A 21,250-nucleotide genomic window follows, 5' to 3' on the forward strand; every position below is an offset into this window, starting at 1 on the left:
TGAGGGAAATTAGTGGGAAACGCCTAGACTACATGGCAAACCATAAAACAAAAACGTCCCTATAACGGCTACTCTCACAACTGTTCGTATCATCGACGACGCCTAGGATCGCATTGACACTAGGACGACTGACGTAAGCGTAAGCGTGGGCACGTGGTATGCGAAACTCAGAATGACCAGATTTTCTGCTTCAAAGGGACAAGAACGATTTTAATGGAGGTGCTCGATCTGACGCAGAAGCGTTTTGTGTTACAGTCACATGAAGTCAACTGAGAATGCATTCGGCCCTATTGAAAAGCCACGTATGCCCAATTTTCTTATATCCGCAATCCTGTTCCTACAACATCCGCATGAAAACATTTGTGGTTCCATTTCACCTCGTATGATCACATATGGTGATTTTACGTAGTATATGCGTATTTTTTTAATATGGAGGAAAAACACAATGGAAGTTAGTTCCTTCTGTTCTTTTCTAATGAAAATGGAAGGATAACAAGGAACGTGTAAATAGAAGTCGTGAAAAAGACAACATGGAGCAGATGGGAGCCGAATCCAAAGTATCCGCGTTACCGCGATGTGATTTTTTACCAGTTAAATTACTGCAGTGGGCATCCTCCCGTCAACCGTCTTTCATATTCGCGTGGGGCCTTGATTTTGCTAGTGTTGATGTTACGAGGCAGCAAGCGAGAGTTTCTATGTCAATTGCTCTCTTGTAAGCTGTTCTTCGGGACAAACGCGAGACATTAACGAAAAATTGACTGGGCGGAAGGAATAGATGGAGGAGGGGGGGGGGGGGGGTTCTTGAGAGAATTTGAAAGCAGGCGAATCCGGCCGTTGGGCTCTTGCTATCTGCAGAAGTGTGGTAGACGCAGCAGCTATATACACTTCCTTTCATAGCCATTTGGTGTACACTGGCCTCATGGAAAGTTACGAGTGTCACGATCACCCGCCAACACTGACTGGTTCCTTATCTAAAGGACTGTCTACCACCTGGGTCACCAAGCTGTAAAGGAGCTGTGTGCTACCGCCTGTGGCGCGGTATCGTGTTTACCAAATAACACAGGTTTCTTTTAGCATCGGCGTGCCAGAATCTAGGACTGCAAGCGCTCCGCCCAGCCTACGTGGTTGTGGTCAGATTTTTTTGGCCATAGCGACGAGCACGTCGGAAGCATCCTAATCTCGCCTTGCCTTTATCGCAGGGAACACCCACGCAGCCGCACTAGGCGCCCACCTTGATTGATCCTGCAGCCCACCGCTGTGAAAACACGGACCACGCTGAACCCACGTGGTTCAAGAAGGCGCCACCGTCGGCTGCACAGGCACTTGCTACGTTGGCTCCCACGTGACCTTACCCACTTACAAAAGAAGCACCTTCGCCGACTTTTGCGGCATTTGGCAGTAGTGACGAGCGCGTCGGACGCATCCTAATTTCGTCTTACCTTCATCGCAGGTTAGTGCAAAAAAACACATTCATTATACGCATTGCAATTAGTCGCTTGTCGCTGCTGCCAAGTGTTTCGCTAGCTTTTGCTGTTTTGTTCGCCAACTTATTAAGTGTGTTCTTTGGCTGTAGAGGGAGGGGAAACAAGTCTAACATGACTGGCAAAGAAATGGCGAAAATGAAAGAGGGTTTCAAAGCTGATGTCGCAAAGTTCAGAGAACAAACCAAAGCTGAAATCAAGCTGTTTCGTGAAATGATAGAGCGGGAAATGCGAAATAAAATTCGAGAACTAAAGAGTGAAAAGCAAGGCCTAGTTAAAAGCCTCGAGTTTGCACATGACTCTATTAAAGAGCTTGAGGGAAAACTAAATGTGGAAATCGCGAAAAGCAACAACCCTGCTGCTGAAAATGAGACACTTCGATCAATGCTTACCAGTCTGGAAAGAAAGGTGCTCGATTTGGACAAGCGACTTGTTCGGTCCGAACAATATTCAACAAGGGGCAACGTAGAAATACAAGGAATCGTCAAAAGTGACAGCGAATCTGTGGTTGACATAGTCTCAAAGATAGGAAATGCAATGAGTGAGTCAATTCAAGAATGTGTCATTGAATCCTATCATCGGATACCAACACGGAAAGCAGATAAGTCAAATATTATGGTTCAGTTCTGGTGTGGAGCCAAACGTGATACTGTCCTGCAGAAAGCCAAAAAGATGAGGCTGAAAAACGCTGACATTGGACTGGAAAATTCTGATCCTGTATACGTCAATGGGCACCTCTGCCCGGCACAAAAGAAACTGCTTGCTTTCGCTGTTAAAAATAGTATGAGCATCATTGAAGTCTGTGTGGTCACAGAATGGAAAGGTATTCATGGGGCAATCCGATGGCTCAGCGGTTGTGCCGGTAGCCAGCGAGAGAGACATTGTCAAGCTCTTTTTGCTAGAAAGTCGTGCAGACCCAGTAACAGGCAATAATAATAGCTGACCTGGCAATTGAAATCTGTCGTCGTTCTGCTCTGTGATCACAAAACAAATAAAAATAATGACATATCACGAATTAGCCTTACGACAGCAGGTGAAGATAATAGACCCAAACTGTGAAACCGCTTTGCACCTTATTAACGCCCGCTCCGTAGGCAACAAGCAAGACGAAATCGTTCTGCTTCTAAAACAATTCTCTTTGGAATTTGCGTTTTTTATGCTCACTGAAACGTGGTATCAATCTGATAGCAAGATGCTACAGCTGCCTGGTTACGAAATGCTTTTCCTTAACAGATCTAACAAACGCGGCGGCGGTGTCGCTATCTATACTGTCGCGTGCAAAATGTGCCACATTCTGCATAATCTTAGTGACGTTACCGATGATTATGAAGTTCTAACAATACAAACTCGAAATCAAATCATTTCATTGGTATGCCGCCCCCAAATGGTAACATGAAAAAATTTACCAATTATTTTGACTAGATTCTAGAATATGCGTCACTAAACAAATGTTCGTTTTTGTGCAGCAGTGATTTTATTATTAATATTCTGGACCATAACGCTACTGTACATGATTTCAACATGAATATTTTCTCCTGTGGTTTTGTCAACTTAATAGAAACAGCACACACGTGTCATATGCGCTACTGCGTCGGCACTAGATCTAATAATTGCGAGCATTGAAATGAGTGTGCTCTCTGATAGTACAATCGCTTCTGATGTGAGCGATCACTGTCCGGTGTTCGTCGTTTCTCGGCATGAGCATGCTAAGCAAAATAATGTTAAAGAATCTATTACTATGCAGCGCATAACTGATGCCTCTTTGGAAGCCTTTATTAAGCACGACATTATGAACTTTGACTTGTCCTGTGTGCTGTAGAAAACTGATGTCAATGATGCGTACGACCTTATTTTCACCATTTCCTTCGTTTCTATTCCAAGCACTTTCCACTCGAAACGTACACGAAAAATACGAACAAGATAAGAAAACCATGGGTAACAAAACAACTTTTCAATATGAAAAAAGACAAAAATCGTCTCTATCAAACGTTCCTTCGAACACGTGTAGAGGATGCACGCCTTCACATTAAAAAGTTCAGAAACCGATTAAACTCTGAGCTACGGAAAGCGAAGACGTCGTATCATCGGGAGCTTTTTTGTAACGTCAGTTCAAGGAGACCAGATACTGTCTGGAAAGCTTTAAAGGATGTCTTAGGTCACCGTGCGAATGACTCTGTCACAAAACCTATGCTAGTAAATGGCAAAGAAATAAAAGGGAGGCACTTGCAGAATACCTTAGCAAACATTTTCTTAATAACATTTCATCTCAAGACCGCAGCGATATAACAGTCACCCCTTATCCTAGTCAGCTTAGTGGCACTATGTTTTTCGAGCCTACTGATGCAAATGAAATTTACAACGTGTACATGGGAATTAGTAACAGCAAAGCCTTACACATCAACAGTATGCAGATGAAAGCATTGAAATATGTGTTACCCATAATTGGTCCCTTCATTTCACACATCTACAATCTTGCATTTGAGTGCATGGTTTTTCCCAACGCAATGAAAGCTGCAAAAGTATCTGTCATTTTTAAAGGGGGCGACCAAAACGTACCAACAAATTATAGACCGATTTCAGTACTCCCTGTGCTTTCCAAAGGTCTGGAAAAAAGTCATTTCTTCAAGAATAAGTAAGCTTTTGACAAATATAAAATGATATCTGAGTCACAATTTGGTTTCCGAACTGCTAAATCTACAGAAACAGCGTTTTTAACAATGAAGGAAATAAGGTTGAATAATATTACTAAGAACTTGTATACGGTGGGCCTTTTCCTTTATTTTAGTAAAGCTTTTGACTGCTTCAATCACACGTTTCTTGTTAACAACCTAAAATGTACGAAATTCATGGTAGACCACTCACATTGCTTGAAGGATATCTCCGAAACAGAAACCAGTCGATGTCTTTAGATAATGAACTTTCATCTCTTTTGCCAATCAGATGTGGTGTCCCACCGGGGAGCATATTGGGACCCCTTTTGTTCAATCCGCACATAAATGATATTGTAAGCATACATCCTTCCATTGATTTTGTGATATGCACGGATGATAGCACACTACTTCTTTCAGGCTCTAACCTTAATGGTTTAATGGTGAAATGTAATGACCTACTGATTAAATTGTCTAGGTGTTCAAGGATGAATAAATTAAGAATTAATCATACAAAGTCCAAGGCTATAATATTTCGCGCAAGAAGCAAACCGATAGTACCCCATTGCATGCTTCACTTTGAAGATCACCAAATAGAAATAGTTGATGTGCACAAGATACTTGGAATACATTTTTCCTGTTATTTAAACTGGGATGCCCATAGTGACATTGTCTGCAAGAAACTCTCTTCCGTCTGCGGGGTTCTTTCGCGATGTCGTGGAACTTTACCTTTAAAATGTAAATCACAAGTTTATTACGCACTTTTTTCTGCCTTAACAACTGAAATTTAGTATGGGCCACAATGACCAAAACTAACATCAATAAGGTTCTCGTACTGCAAAAGAAAATTTTTCGAATAATCGCCAATATTGATAATACAACTCCCTCTAAGTATGCTTTTGAAGCCCATAATATTGTCCGGGCCAACTAATTGTATCACTTTAGGTTGTTACAAAAAATGTATTTTTCGATGGCATCTATTGCCGATTTTTATTCGACTCTGGCATCTTTGGACATGCGTCATGCTAACATACACAGAAGAACTATTAATACATGGAATATACCACGTTTTCGTACTAACGATAAATTACAAATGTTTTCTTACAACCTGCCCCATGTTCTTAACACATATAAACGCACAATAGGATATACCAAAGCTGAGCTGCGGAAATACTTTGTTGAAATGTGATTTTATGTCTTTTATGTTTCGATTCATTGTTCACATTTAATTCTGAACATTTGTATGACCATTTGAGCGTTTCTATTTTCTATTTTACTGTTGAAATTTTTTTTGCAATACATTGTTACACTCTGTATGTATAACTTGTTAATGTTTTCTCTTTATTGACTGTAATTACTGTATGTGTGTCTGATTTATGTACCACTCGTGTGCTACTGCTTGTAGTGGTTTCCTGGACATAGTCAAGCTGCTCATGCAGCTTTTTGCCAGAAAACCCTCCAGTTGAACCTGGAAAATAAACCTACTTACTTACTACTTACTTACTTGGCTGGAGGCATGGGGCTGAAACAACTAGGGATACAGGCGCACATCTGTAATCATTTAAGATGTGCCATTTTTGTGGCCTATCTACCGATTGGTGTCAGCTTGTTTTAGTTCCACAGTCAAGCTACCCTCGCCCATCTTTGTAAGCACTGGTTCCCAAGCACAGAGATAATTTTGCACTGCTATATCATGGCAGTGTCTCCGCTCTTTCAATATTAGAAGCACAGTACGTTTGGCGAGTTGGCGTCAGTGCATCGCAAAAACCACCGCAGAATCGCTTAATTTGTTAATGGCGCACATATCAGCGCGCACATCAAGAATTTTATGGGTTTATTCAGCAATATTTTTTCCGCTTAGACATAGTTGCGAGTGTAGCAAAGTGTCGCCCTCTTTTTCTCTGCTAGTGCGTTCATGCGCTGGTTTTCACGGGGCTTGGAATAACCTTTCTGTCATGTAAGCTCAGTATGAGTCTTACACTATGAAACCTTGCAAGGATCTTCTCAGGTGTTCTTGCATTGCTTAATAAAATACTTTCTAGGACAAGTTAGTTCATAAATCAGAAGCAAAAGCAGTAGCACGAATGAATTAAACGAGGACGATACGATTACTAACTAAGCGCCGGTGCGTTGTACTCGCCTCGTCCTTGTTTTTCTCGCTACTGTTTTTTCCTCCTTGTATTGGTCTGTCTATTTTGAGTTGCTATAAAATATACGGGTTCATCAGCAGATGTTTGTCAAGCTGTCAAGCACTTCGGATTCAATAAACGCAGCTGCCTGTTGTAGTGAGCACACAAAACTCAAGCCATGCGGCACTTTGGCTCGAGAAAAAAAACGGATATTATATCCATTAGTTCTTTAGAATAGTTTTAAATAGCTTTATTCAGTTGGCTGACCTTGTACTGCTCGGAATGAGGGGAGCTAAGCTGTGCATGAGCGCTCTAAAGTGCTTAGGTCTGATCAAAAGTGAAAGGAAACGTGCAGAATAATCGTAAGTCAGGTCTTCCAACATCTTTCAACAGCTTTCAAAAAAGGCTTTCGAATAGCACTACGATAAATTCGGCCATCTGAAGCATCCTCCATTGAGTCAGTGGACTCTGGGATTCCTGAAAATGGTGGCCGCTCTCTACGCGCCCATAGAGAAACATGCCTTCTAGCAGCGCCAATTGTACAGCTTCAGTCGTACAGCTTAAATTGGGGCAGTGCTCGGTCTCGCTCGCTAACAAAAGTGCAGGCTCAGACGTCATGCTCGTTTTTTTGCTCCGAGCAAACTTTTTTCAAAACTAAACTCTAATCCGTGAATATGAACACCGCGGAGGCGCTCTATAGCTATTACGGCACCAAGTGAACAAAAACTACAGAGTCGCGCTCTTATCACCGGATCACGAGCGCAACGATACCGAGGGCGCGCCTATGTACCGGCCACCAGACCGAGATCCAAAGAACCTATAGGAACAAGGCGCAAGGAACGCGCTGAGGGTTTTGAGGGCGAGGGCTTTTAACGCAGAGCGGCTTCGAAAAAAGGGCGCGCATGCGGGATGATCTCTTCATTAGCTCTCTCGCGCGCGAACTCGAGGCCGAGGTGAACAAAGCGTGGCTGACACCAGGCTCGGGCGCTGTGCACGTTGGCATAAATCAAACCGGCCGCAATCTTCGAGCGTGGCCATTGCGGGTTCTTTCGGTGGCGTGATGCGAGCCTCATAAGACGCGCTCAATAGAGCGCACAGCTTTCGTCCATCTATTATGCTCGTGAAAAGTACAGTGCAGTGCTACACATGCTGAGAGTGCCGGGCGCTCTATCGGCTCTTGCACATGACTCTACTGCGTGCTTCATCGATGACTGTCTGTAACGGGGAACTTGATAAAAACAAAAATCAGGCAGAATACAGCCTTTAGGAATGCTCATCTATCTTAAAGCGATTAGCATTCAAGTTGTGGTGCATATGTAATTTTGTGATAGGAAATTGATTGTTGTTACAGATTTTGATTACGGTGCCTATGCTATGTAGTTATGGAGTGTATGATCTCTGTTTGGGCCCATACCCAATGGCACTTGCCCAGGGATCTAAATTGTTGACTAGGTCAGGCATACGGCAAACCTAGCGGCCCAAACTAGTAGACAGCTCGTTTGTCTGGAACAGTCGGACAGACGGATGGACGGATGGACGGTTGCTGAAGAAGTCTAAGAATACTAACTGTAATAATTATTTTTGCCGAGAAGTGTAATTGATGATATCTTTGGAAGAGGTCTTGATGTTCTTGACATGAAGCGTTACATTGCGTATTCGCAGAGCATGCTTTCCTTCTTTCAATTCTACGGCACCATGAAACCAACATTGTCTCAGTATTCGGAGTGTCACGCTAGCAGTCACGGGCAATCATATTACAGAATGCGAAGCAGTGACGATCACTAACTTCGTTCAAGGAAAGCATAAGCGAACGTCATTCATCCTCGTGTATTCTTTAAATAGAAGCACGATTATCACTTGCACGACATAAACAGAGCATTTTCATAAAGCAAACAGGGCGTCTACAAAACTTAGTGTGGTATCGACATTAACATCAGATCACATAACGTCAACACATTTAGCATTATCGCAATTTGTATTATTGCAAATTTGGCGGCCAACGTTATGCCCTCAAGCATCAAAGTAACGGTGGACACGAATATTTTTGCAATTATACTTCAACTGGAACACAATATTTCACCAAAATCCTATACCCTTCCTTAATCATTTTGGGCGCCATGTTCAATAATAAATCAATTCCTGCGCAATGTTTGAGTCAGAAAGTACTACAGCTACTGCCCTTTCCCCGTTCTAAACGAATGATTTACGCAAAAAAATGTCGTAAAACATAGTTTATCAAAGACATTGATAATGCCGATAGTTCGAACAAAGATAAGGACATCTCGAAAGAGTTAGCGCTTTCAGAATTGAAGTCCCATTTTTCTCAGTATAGAATTCTTTTAGCGTTGCCATTTATCTATAGTTAAGAAATAAAGACATGAACAACAGCAGCGACAAACTCAATCACCCAGTAGTTGAAGTTAGTTCGTTAGTCCACAAAAAATTGAGGTCAACCATTGCAGTGCAGACACATGTTAATTGCAAAATTATGGACTATTTCTTGGACTTTCGATATGTGTTTGAAGAAGCTGGTTCAAGGCCTATATTTTCTTAGAAATTGTTATGGTTTCAGTACACCATCTGACATCAATTCTGCAAACACGACGGGACCCTATAGTTTATTCTCATAACTGCATAAGCATAATTTGACTATATTGGTTGCGTTGGCGATTGCCGCAGGTATTCTGATGTCTGTCCGCACTGGCACGTAGATTTGTATAGCAAAATTATCATTTTTTCCTGAATTCATTTCTTACTATGAGCAGTAGTGTGGAACATCGTGCATTATAAGGCTCCTGTTCTAAATCATCAGCACCATTGCAACTTCACACGTCTTCGAGTTTCTCGGCGCGCGTTTTCTCGAGCATGTGCAGTGAGAAAAGGAGTAGAGGTGTCTAAACAACCGTTGATATGTGGTAGACGTCGAAAGCTCATGGGAAATTTCGGCTTTTTACGACAGCAGAAATATACAGCAGAGGGTCCACAGCGCTGCGCGGAATTGAAATTATGCGGCACCGTGCATTCATAATTAAACTTTAAAAACTCGCTTTTTTGTACTTGTTATCGTCCTATTAGGAAGCGCAGCTGCCGCCAGGCGGAAGCAAGCACGTTGGTAGTTGCTGTGAGGCGCTGTGTTTTTTTTTCGCTTTGAAACAAGTAAAGAACTGTAGGATGCGAGATCAGGAAGCGATATCATAAAGAAACGTTTCGATCGGCCGACAAAGATGTAATAATCAGACTGCAAATTCATCACTAGCAACCCGATATTAAGTAGCCATGGACGCGTGTGGGTTGATCAGTGCACATCTTTTCTGAGTGCGGCTGAAAGATTTCGTCAGAGGCTAATTTGCAAAATGATCGCGGACAAGGTCAAAGAATCTGCAAAAACTGACATTGCTCATTCAGATTTCATTTAGCTGAGCTTTTTGTTATATTAGCTTCGGTAGGCACGAATGTTGAAAATATTTTATGATCAAGGAGGGAGTGCCAGAGTCCGCCTACGCGGATTTGGAAATACCAGGAACGTTCGATTGCGTAATGTTCTTGAGAAGTCGCTGAGATTAAAAGAACGTCTGTTACGCCAGCTGCTTTTGCGTCATCACCTCGTCGGTATAACGTTGTGTTCCTTTTCTTCCTTCCTGCGTATATTATTTGCTGGTTACTCAATGGGGGCCGGCGTGACTGGAAAAGAAGCAAAGGAAAAAAATTATGCGGATTCCGCGCACTGTGCGAATTGATGTAAGTGAAACTTTCTGTACTGTACCGTACTCTACCGTACTATACTGTACTGAAACTTTCTGTACTGGTTGCCTTCATTGATGAGTCGCCGTGACGTTTACGGCCAATGTTTGCGTTATTGAGAATTTATTTGTATACCAGAGTGGTGACTGGTGAGTTGTGGAACATTACTTCCCATATACGACTAGTATTTGTCTACGTATTACACGCACTAAGCACAGCGAGACATGATCGCCTGAGACGTCATCATACCCCATTGTTCGTAGTCTGCGAGGCGGTTATCACTGTCATTGCCTCACATGGGGCGTTGCATCATGGCAGACGTGTCAAACTAAGTAAACTGAAGAGGATTTATGTGCCGAATCCGCAATCTCTATATCAGGCATGCGATGGTGTGGGGACTCTAAATTAATTTTTACACATAAGATTCTTCAACGCGCATCCAAATATCAGTGCACGAGTGGTTTCGCTTACCGTCCACATCTAAATGTTTCAACTGTGGTCGGGATCGAACCCGCTACCTCGGGCAATGCCAATGACCGAAAATCTACCGCGTCGGGTACCGAACTATTGATTAGCAGGGCGTCCGCCTATGTTGTGTCGTCTAGACGCTGCAGTGCTTTATTGCGTCTTTGCATCTGCATGCCCTTAGTCACTTGTCTGCTTCACAAATTTGAATCGTAGTTATTTATGCGTTATCGTTAGGAGTCGCAAAGTAACACAAATGTAGTGTGCGACACCGGTCACGTGGTAAAGAGGGAATGGAGGATAAAAAAGAAAGAATATATATATATATATATATATATATATATATATATATATATATATATATATATATATATATATATATATGTATATATATATATTATATATATACATATATTGCAGTGAAGAGATATCCTCGGCGCTGCATACACATCGCCAGTTCTCTGGGCAAACGCGCCCTTGATTGCCTGGACGCCTTTGTTTAAAACGCTGCCAGCGCTTTTGTTGCTGCTCTCGTTTGCCGTCCTTCACTCGCTTTAGTTCCTTTGCTAAAGATCCTGCGGTTTTCCCCACTCTAGATTTACGCAGCCGTAGTCTCGCATTGGTCATGCCTGATGACACCAGCCATGCATCACCACCAGTTTCGTAAGCTTCCACATGTTCACGGTGTTCAGCGTCAGCAAGGTCATGATATCTTCAGCGGCACGGATGAGGGAATCTTGGAAGATTGGCTGGAAGTGTATGAAAGAGTGAGCGCCACCTTGAAAGGGACGATCCCGTGAAGCTAGCTTAATAGGTGTCGCTAAGGCGTGGTATAAAATCAAAGAAGGCTATCTCCTCACGTGGGCTAGATTCAAAACAAGCATGCAGAAGTTTTCGGCCGCCCTGGCAGGCGCAAGCTTCACGTTGAACAAGGCCTACGAAGTCGATTCGAAAAAGTGGTGAAACATGCACTAGCTGTATGGGTGATCTCGTCGATCTTTGTCGACGTGTTAACCCAAACGGCAAAGGTGGAGGCAGGAAAGGTTCGTCACATCATGAAGGGCGTTTCCGGCGATGCCTTTAATATGCAGCTGTCAAAAAGTCCAGGATTGCTTATCAGGTCATTGAGCTTTGCCACGGTATGGATGAGCTCCGGAGAAAGCGCCTTCTCATGCGATACCCGCCTGGGAAGACGGCACCCTCGCTAGCATGGCCACTGCTCCTGACATTCACTCCCAGCTTTGCCAGGAAAAGTAGTTAGTACGTCTTGAGGCCTCTCGTCAGCTTTCGCTGCTGTCCGCTACCGGGCTACCACCCTCGTCTTTGCCTGCCAACTTTCGCTAGGTCGCACAGGAGCAAGTTTGCGCAGGTCTGCTTTCTGCCCGCGACACTCCGCCGGGGTTGACTCCTATTGGCTATACCAAGGTGAACGCATCACTCAGCTAGGATGAGGTTGCCACATGGACATAAACTCAAACTGTTGCGCCATCCCCATCAGTCGTGCAACTGTATCCAGCTCTTTGTTTCGTTCAGCCGAGATACCCACACAGCAGCGGACAATGGCACATTTCCGACAACCGGCCAATATGTTTTGCGTGTGGTTTATTTGGCCACGTCGCACAATTATACAGTCGCCGCGCAGGATCATACCGCCGCATCTTCTCCCTTAGTCCATACGTTTCAGCGTGCCCATCTTACACTGCATCTCAGAACCCCGGCTAGATGTCTTTATACTCAGACCACGGCCCTCTTGTTGACCGCCGTTCTCCATCACCTAGAGACCGCTCGCTTTCGCCGATGCGTCGTCGTCCCTCTATGCTGAAACGGGTCATCCACGAAACGACCAAGGCTTCTCCTTTTTCCGACTAATATTCTTGACGTATATGTCGATGGCGCTGCTGAAATCACCCTCGTCGATATTGGTGCGGGTGTTTCAGTTGCGAATGTCAAACTTTGCCGTCTGCTCTGGAAAGTTATGACGCGAATGTGAAACGCATCACTTCATACCGCCAGTGCAGGCCGCATCACGCTTGCGGCTGCGTGTACTGCTAGCGTTGTAATGAATGGCACTCTCTACATCGTGGAATTTTCGGTGATGTAGTTTTGTTCATACGATCTTATATTGAGCTGGGACTTTCCTTCCTCTAGTAAGGACGTCATCGACCATTCTTGTGCTGGAGTGGAACTTCAAATGCTTTGTCTCGCTGGCTTCTTGACGCTCGTGAAGTTTAAGGTAAAGTATTTGTTCTCTAAAGCATTCCAATTCCACCACCATCCTCTCCCTTTGCTACGGTGTCGTGCAACATTGTTGATGATGGACGCGCACTGTTTCTGCCATCTGCAATTTGCGTTCATCGCAAATAGCCCACTCGGCCTTTCGCTCTTTGAGAAGTTTGAAACAGCGGCAGCAGCCTGCTCGCCTCCAACAAATTGTCATGATCCCTGACTATTTCGTAAGAAGTGCGCTGGCTGCGTCTAGATTGTAGGCCCTGCTGCCATCATTGACATACCATCTGGTTCCATCAGCACTCATGACGTCGCCGGAGTGACGCGTTGCCCCGCGCAAGAGCCGACTTCATTCGATGTTCTATATATGTCTATCGCCGACACGTTGGCGGTTTCCTAACGCACCCAGCTTCTATGCCTTCTTGACAAGTTCTGTTATTCTTTGGACTGCCAGCATGTTTCCTTGGAGCACACGTCAACGGTTTGTCACTGCAAAGACAGGGGCATCAGTTCACCACTGCGACAAAGTCCACATCGTGTGTCAAGGATAGAGGGCCATGCTGTTGAGCACCTAGGAGGTGATATGCTCAAAATCGGTGCCATCAAGCCTTGGGATAGCCCCTGAGCTGTTCTTATTAAGAAAGCTAGATCAATTCAATTCTACGTCGATTACTGTGGTCTTAACAAATAGCTGCCTCCCAGGCGCGGAGTTTTTCTCTTCTGTCGGCTTAGTCAGTGGCTATCCGGAGGCCCCCGTGGCACCAGACTACCAACCTAAAACGGCTTTTGCGCCACCAGATGACCTAAACGAATTTCGTGTCATGCATTTGGGCTTTGCAACGCCCCGCAACATTTGAGCCTATAATGGACAACCTATTGCGTGGCTTCAAGGGGAAAACGTGCATCCGCTACCCAGGTGATGTGGTTATTTTTTCGCCCGAGTTTCCCTCCCATTTATATAATGTAGAGGAATTGTTGCAGTGCCTTCCTGAGGCTGGCCTCCCAGCTCAACCTGAAGGAAATCTGTTTTGGCGCAAGTCAGCTCTTCGTTCTTGGCCTTGTAGCATCTAAAGACGGTGTTCTTCGTATTGGCGCCAAGCTTCTGCAGTTGCTGATTTTCCCAAACCTTCTTCCATGAAACAACTTAGCAACTTCCAAGGCTTATATTCTTACATTCACCGCTTAGTTCAAAATTTTGCATCCATCACCGCTCCCTTGAATCAGCTTCTACGGAGCGGCTTGAAAAATTACGCCTGGTCGCCCGCTCATTATGATGCCTTCCAGGAGTTACGTTATCTTCTAACCACGCCACTTTATACTGCGTCACTTCGACTCTACAGCTCCGACCAAAGTACACAACGACGCAAGCGGTGCTGGATTCGGCGCTGTGCTGGTGCAGCGCAAATCTGCATTCGACGAGTGCTGGGTATATACGCAAGCCACACAACCAGCAAAGCAGAAATGAATTATTCCGTTACGTAAAAAGAATGTTTGGCCATAATCTAGGCACTAGGTAAATTCAGACCCTACCTCAGGGCCATCCCTCCGACGTAATTACAGACCATTATGCGCTTTGTTGGCTGTCTATGTTGAAGAAACCCTGAGGCCGATTATCTCGCTAGGCTTCGCGGTTGCAAGATTTCGTCCTGCGCGTTATCTACAGGTGTGATCCGAAGCCGACACGTTTTCCCGTTCGCCCGTGTCAACCGAAAGCGCTGACTGCCTGTATGCCATTGACGAAGTACTCCAAAGTATCTCGGAGCAACGCCGAGATGCTGTTATTGGCGCTCTTATCCGCTTCCTTTCAAACCCGTTGAATCTTCCACCACCTTCTCGAGCTTTGCACCTTCGAGCTTTTCACTTCGAAATTCGAGATTACCTTCTATATCGCCGGAACTACTCCTCTGATTGCCACAAGTAGTTACAGCTCGTGCCTCCACATCTTTTTGGTGATGTAAGTGCTGCATTCCACGCTGACATACGGTGTGCGCATGCAGGCGTCTTCGAAACGTACACTCGGCTTCGCTACAGATTTGCTGGTGTGGCAAGCACACCTTTGCGTGCAAGTACATTCGATTGTCCTCTCAATACCAACGTCGCAAGGTACCGGCTCAGTATGTCTGCGGTTCAATCCAGCGCATTCCATGCTCTGCTGGGGACTTCGATAACATTGCCATTATTCCGCATGAATTACTACTGAGCACAGCTTCAGGAAACCACTGGATATTCGTCGCAATCGACCACTTGGCGCAATACGCGGAAACAGCTCTTCTGCCTGCCGCCACAGCTCGCGACATAGCATTCTGCCTCCTGAAAGCTGTATTCTCCACCAAGGCGCACCTCGCGATAGATGACGTGTGTTCTTCTGCGAAGCGGTAAACATGCGCCTTGTCAAATTTCACTATGTTTATCGCACCGCTACCGCCTACCATCCTCAAACTAATCATTTGACGAAAGATTTAACCACCCCCTTGGCGACATGATCTTCAAGTACGTCCCCTCTGATCACAATGATTGGGAGCTTATTTGGCCGTTCATGACGTCCTTCTACAGCATTTCACCACAGGTGACCAGAACCGCTTCCCCTTCTTGCTCTTTTGTGGCCACAAACCTTGGACCACACTCCAGACTATTCTTCCCTACCGGCCCGACTCATCTGAACGTACGTGCAATTCTGAAGCTGCCTACTGCGCCGAGGAATGCCATATGCTCTCCCGCTACGCCGCAACCGTCGACCACTGGCAACACTAATTTCGACGTGACGATGACCCCCTAGATATCCTCCTGTGGGTTTCGGTTTCAGCTGTTCCTGCTGGCCCATCGTGAAAGCTTGGCTCCAAACATCAAGGACCCTGCCATGCTGTAGCGTAGACATCGCCTGCGAACTATATTGTCGGGCCTGACACGCCACCTACAGACCGACGTAGTCGTGTTAGTGAAACCATCTACATACAGCGCCTCAAGCCGATTGCAACCCAATGATACTGTTGCTACGAGGCGCTGTCAGCGATGAAGATGAAGCGAGAGAAGACGAGGACGCTCGGTGATGTTCGCGTAGTTCGGTCGCCATCTTGAGTGACATCCGAAGGGTCCTCCTGTATATAACCTGTAAATATATTATACGTCGTTTCCTCCATGTAAGATTTTGGTTGAGATTGCGGGTTCTTCAACACTCATGGCAGATGTACGTAGTGGATGCTCCTTGACTCGATCTTCCATGCCCACCCAAGACGACAATGACAGTACTTCAGGCACTTCACCGACCCTGCCCTAACCGACTACCACCTTCCCTCTTGTGCGCGGACAACCGCATGACCCGGGCATATTTCCCAGTAACGACAAAACTGATGTCAAAGCCTGCCTGCAAATTTACAAACCGGTATGTGGACTGGGACTATACACTCAAGCTAGCCAACATATCTTACCTTGCGGGGACGGCACAAGTTTGGTTTACAAACTATAAACAAGAAATCATGACTTGGGATTTGTCTAAACAAAAGTTTACCCATTTGTTTGCGAGCTCAATCGGCGCCATCGTGACACTCAGAAAACACTGGCATTCCGGGTTCAGACCTGCACCGAGTCGTGCTTGACATATATTGAACACCTTATAAAGCTAGGCTTATCGACTAAAATATGCTGGAAGCTGAAAAGGTCCCTCACATTCTCAAGGGTATAGCGGATGAAGCTTTTATTCTTCTCGTCTTCAAAGACTCATTCACAGTTCAGGACCTCATGAATGATTGCCGGTGCTTTGAAGATGCGAAAAATTGTCGCATTGCGCACCAGTTCTTAAGGCTCCCGAACACGCCTGCGACATCTGTGTGTGAGCACATCCGCCTATCACCCGTTCCTGTTCTACCAGAGAATATAGTGTATACCGTCAGACGGGAGATTGAAGCTGCCTCACCTGTTCCGCTGCAAGTGCGCACCCCTGCCGATCCTCAAACCACACTTTCCCTCATACCAACCGTTATACGGCAAGAGCTAGCCAATATGGGACTGCAGTTGCTTTGCCCATTCAGTACACCCAACTAACGGCTACCTAGAGCACCTGATCTATACCAACACTCGTACGCTCGTCCTGGTTGCACCAACTCGGCAGCATGGCGCATGTCAGATGATAGGCATATTTTCTCCGTTTGATGAGGCGGACATATTTCGCGCCATCGCCGCACTCCGTAGAGCCCAGAACCTCGCCAGACGTGCTCAACTTTTCGACGTCCTACTCACAGTTGTCCCATGCCGGCGCGCGTTCAAGACGATCCTGCTCCGCCCTCATTGCCTCTGCGACAGAGCCGATCTCCGTCGCCATCACGACGCCGGTCACCCTAGCCCAGTCGCTTTTCTTGTCCCTCCAATCCTCACCGCTCATCGGGAAAACTAACGAGTGCAGCTCCGAGATGTGAGCCGGCATTGACGATCCAACTCGAAATTGCTCTGGGCACGTTACCTGTAGACCCCAGCTACATCAACATAGACGTGGATGGTACACCTGTAATAGCTCTCATTGACATCGGCGCCCACATATCGTTTATGAGCTCCATCCTCCGTCCCCATCTAAACAATGTTCTCACTCCCGCTCCAATCACTGTAGTCCGCCTAGCTGACGGTGCAACTGTGAATTTTAGTGAGATGTGTACCGCCCCATGTTACTGTTGCTGGATACCATATTTCTGTTTTGTTTTATGTTTTGGTGGAGGGCTCACATGGTATCATCTTGGGACTCGATTTTCTGTCTGCTCATTCGGCTCTTGTTGACTCTTGTGCCGGCATTCTTATACTCGCCCTACCATATGACGTTGAGCCTTCTGATCCGAAGCCTAGTCGACTATGCTCCGATGAATACACTCGCCTGCATCATCTTGCTGTGGCGTTCATAGACGTCATCCCAGATCCACCAGTCGCCGATGGTGGCTAGTGAATCGTGTCACCCAACTCGGACGTTCTCTGTTTGCACAACGTCACGTCCAACTCAACTCGCCAAAATGCAGCTTCGGTCACCGGTAACTTATTCTTCTCGGATACTTTGTCGATTCTTCTGGTGTTCACCCTGATCCCGATACATCTCATGCAGCGAATGGACGACGATGCTGGGTGATCTTCGTGTGGTCCGTCGCCATCTTGAGTGACATCGGAAGCATTCTTCTGTTTATAGACTATAAATATAATATACGTATTTTCCTCCCCATGACAATGTTTGTATGTGTTTAAAGGAGCCTCAACTTTGCAGCCTTGAGCGAGAGAAAATTTCTTTGTTATTTGCCTGCTTCTATGCTCTTCGGTACGTACAAGGAAAATTGTGGACGAATGGACTGTGTGAGAGGGATGGGAATGAGGGATTTTCAAAGCAAACGAATCCGCCCTGTGGGCGTATGTCAGCTGCATAAGTGTGAGAGATGCAACAGCTACACATCCTTTCATAGCCGATTTCTGTACATTGGCCTCATGCAAATTAACGAGTTTCACGAACACTCGCCGATATTCACAGGCTCATCTAAAGGACTGCCTACCGCGTTGGTTGTCAAGCACTCGAGGGTCTCTGTGTACCGCCTGTGGTGCGGTGTCGTGTTTACCAAGTAACACAGGTTTCTTTTAGCATCTGCGTGCCAGAACGTAGCAGCGCAAGTGTTCCGCACAGAATACAGGGTTATGGTCAGAACTTGGCTAGGCGCATCGGGTAAAGCAACCAGTCGCACATCTGTAATCATTAAAGGTCTCATGCATATTTTGTGGTCTCTCTACTGGACAGTATCAACTTGTTTTAGTTTAGTGGCACAGTCAAACTGCCACTGCACTTCTCTGCAAGCACTGGTTCCCAAGCGCAGAAATAACTTTACACTGCTGTGCCCTCTGCTCTTCAAATAAAAGAAGCACCATAAGCTATGCGAGCTGGTATGAGTGCCTCGCCAAACCACCTGACGATCGCTTTTTTTTGCAAATGGCGCACATATGAACGCACACCTCATGAATATTATGTATTTGTTCAACAAGTTTTCCTCGTAGACGCAGCTGCGAGTGTAGCAAAGTGTCCTCTTTTCTCTGTTCGTGCGCTCGTGCACTGGTAGCCTGGGATCAACTGAAAGCGCTCTGCAGGAAGCGATCGACGTGATCGAGGAATACCTCGCTCCCACCGGCCTGCGATGTTCGCCTGCGAAGTCGGAGCTCCTCGTCTACAAACCATCGAGGAGCGGTCCAAAACCAAAGAACGAAATCAGAGACACACACGTTGTTACTCTAAGAACAAAAGACGGAGGAACCATTCCACACGTCAGCAAAATCAGAGTCCTTGGGATGTTCATTGAGAGCAACGGCTCTAACGGCGCTACAGTGGAGAAGATCGTGACAAAGTCGAATAATGCCTTGCATCTCGTACGACGCGTAGCCAACAGACAACACGGCCTTAAGGAAGAAAATCTCCTCAAGCTAACACACGCCTTTGCGCTATGCCACTTCACCTACGAGGCGGCCATGCACAGATGGAAGGTAGCGGAGAAGGACAAACTCAATGTACAACTGAGGAAGCTAGTCAAACTAGCGCTGGGAATCCCCAAGAACACCGAGACAGAGCTCCTGCTGCAACTGGGGGTACACAACACACTTGAAGAAATCGCCAAAGCTCAAGATCGGGCTCAATGGACAAGACTCTCTGGAACCAAACCGGGTAGAGAAATCCTAGCCAAACTAGGTTATGACACCACAGTAATCGAGAATCTATATCAAAGCGTTCCGACGGACACACGCAACTCCTACACGGTTCGCCCACTGCCGCGGAACATGAACCCCACGCACCATCAACCCAGAAGGCTGGCACGCGGATCGTTCATCCTACGCGAAATACGTGATAAGAAGATCCCAGCCTGTTTCGTTGACGCGGCACAGTACCCAACCAGGAAGGCCTTCGTTGCCACCACGATCAATGAGCAAGGTCAAGTGAGAAATGCTCTCACAGTCAAGACCCACATGTCCGAGATAGCAGAACAGGTTGCCATCGCATTTGCGCTCACAGACCCGACCACCACCGATGTCTACAGCGATTCACGCTCGGCCGTCAAAGCCTTTCAGAAAGGAGCAGTTGCAAGACAAGCACTACAAATAATCAATAGATCCGCACCGCTGCAGCATCACACCATCTGCTGGTTCCCGGCACACCTCGGAGAGATCGAGGACGCCCCTCGCAATCTCAATGAGATGGCTCACAGGAGCGCGCGAGACCTAACCTTCCGCGACGCCACCTATTCTGGTCGTGACCATCCCAGCGAGAATCGGGACCCTCCCTCCACATACAACGAGATCATAAAGCACTTTTATCTAGACCGCAGAATATACAGCACACCTCACAATAAGCTCACCAGGCCTCAAGCCCTGACGTTCAGAATGCTTCAAACAAACACGTACCCCACGCAGAACAGACTACATCACTACATGCCTGACCTATTCAAAACATCATATTGCGAAAATTCCCATAGCACACTAAACGTACATCACTTGCTCTGGCCGTGTGATCGGACCCACGCAAACAAGGATCAAGACTCCGCCCGGCTACAAGACGCATTACGCAGCACGGACCTGGCGGAGCAGCTCTGGGCCGTCCAGCGAGCCCACGATGCGGCCAGGGAGTTACATCTCCCGGTCCCAACGTGGGAGTAGCCCGCTCTATGGGACCTTGCGCCCCGTAGCTCGCAGGACCTTTCTATAAAGTTACTCCATCGATCCATCCATCCATCGAATAACGTCTCCGTCATATTGTTATGTGTGGAAAGACACAGACGAAAGATGCTATTTACACGCTGTTTACACTGGAGCCAGGCAGCCAGGCTGAAACTCGCTCGTGCCAAGGGCACCGACCAAGTTCTTCGTCGTTCTCGCGGCGGCTCGTCTCTTCAGCATCGCTCGATGATATCCTAATATTACCCCGCGGTGGCAAAAGCACCGTCACGGTGCTGTTAAATATCCAAGGTGCATGGAGAGTTGTACGGTTTGAGTCGGGCAACGTGGACAATGTCACTGGTTGTCACAGCGGAGGACGCAGTGGGCGTGGCTGGAACGATTTCAGAGGTGACATCGGTCACTTGGCGTATCATGCGATATGGGCCTGTGTAACAGGAAAGTAGTTTTTCACAAAGGCCGAATTTACGCGATGGTGACTTAAAGCAACACGAGGGCGCCGGGCACAAAATGGACATCACGGTGACGGAGGTCGTAGCGTTGTTTCTGCTTGCCTTGAGACACTTGAAGACGAGCACGCGCATGTTGGCGAGCATGATCAGCATAGGCGATTGCACCACGGGTATAATCGTTAGTTGAAGCTGTGGCCGACAGAAGCACTGTGTCCAGTGGTAGCGTCGGTTCGCCGCCATACAAGAGATAAAACGGGGAAAAGCCAGCAGTTTCGAGACGGGAAGAGTTGTATGCAGAGGTAATGTAAGGTAGAGCCAGGTCCAAGTCACGGTGGTCGTCTGAAACATATTTGGATAGCATGTATGTAAGGGTGCGGTTCAAACGCTCAGTGAGGCCGTTCGTTTGGGGGTGGTAGGAGGTGGTACATTTATGCTGTATT

The 21,250-nt window shown here is 46.3% G+C and overlaps 1 protein-coding gene across 1 annotated transcript in view; it reads left to right on the plus strand.

Moving 5' to 3' along the window:
* Positions 1-1,372: 1,372 nt before the first annotated feature.
* Positions 1,373-21,250, plus strand: part of LOC135900186 (uncharacterized) — a 48,937-nt gene continuing 29,059 nt past the window's right edge. Inside the window, exon 1 of the transcript XR_010563816.1 lies at positions 1,373-1,450. The gene's annotated coding sequence lies outside the window, so the exon portion shown is untranslated. The remainder of the gene's footprint in view (positions 1,451-21,250) is intronic.

The sequence above is a fragment of the Dermacentor albipictus genome, chromosome 4 (assembly GCF_038994185.2).
Source record: "Dermacentor albipictus isolate Rhodes 1998 colony chromosome 4, USDA_Dalb.pri_finalv2, whole genome shotgun sequence".
Classification (NCBI taxonomy): Eukaryota; Metazoa; Arthropoda; class Arachnida; order Ixodida; family Ixodidae; genus Dermacentor; species Dermacentor albipictus.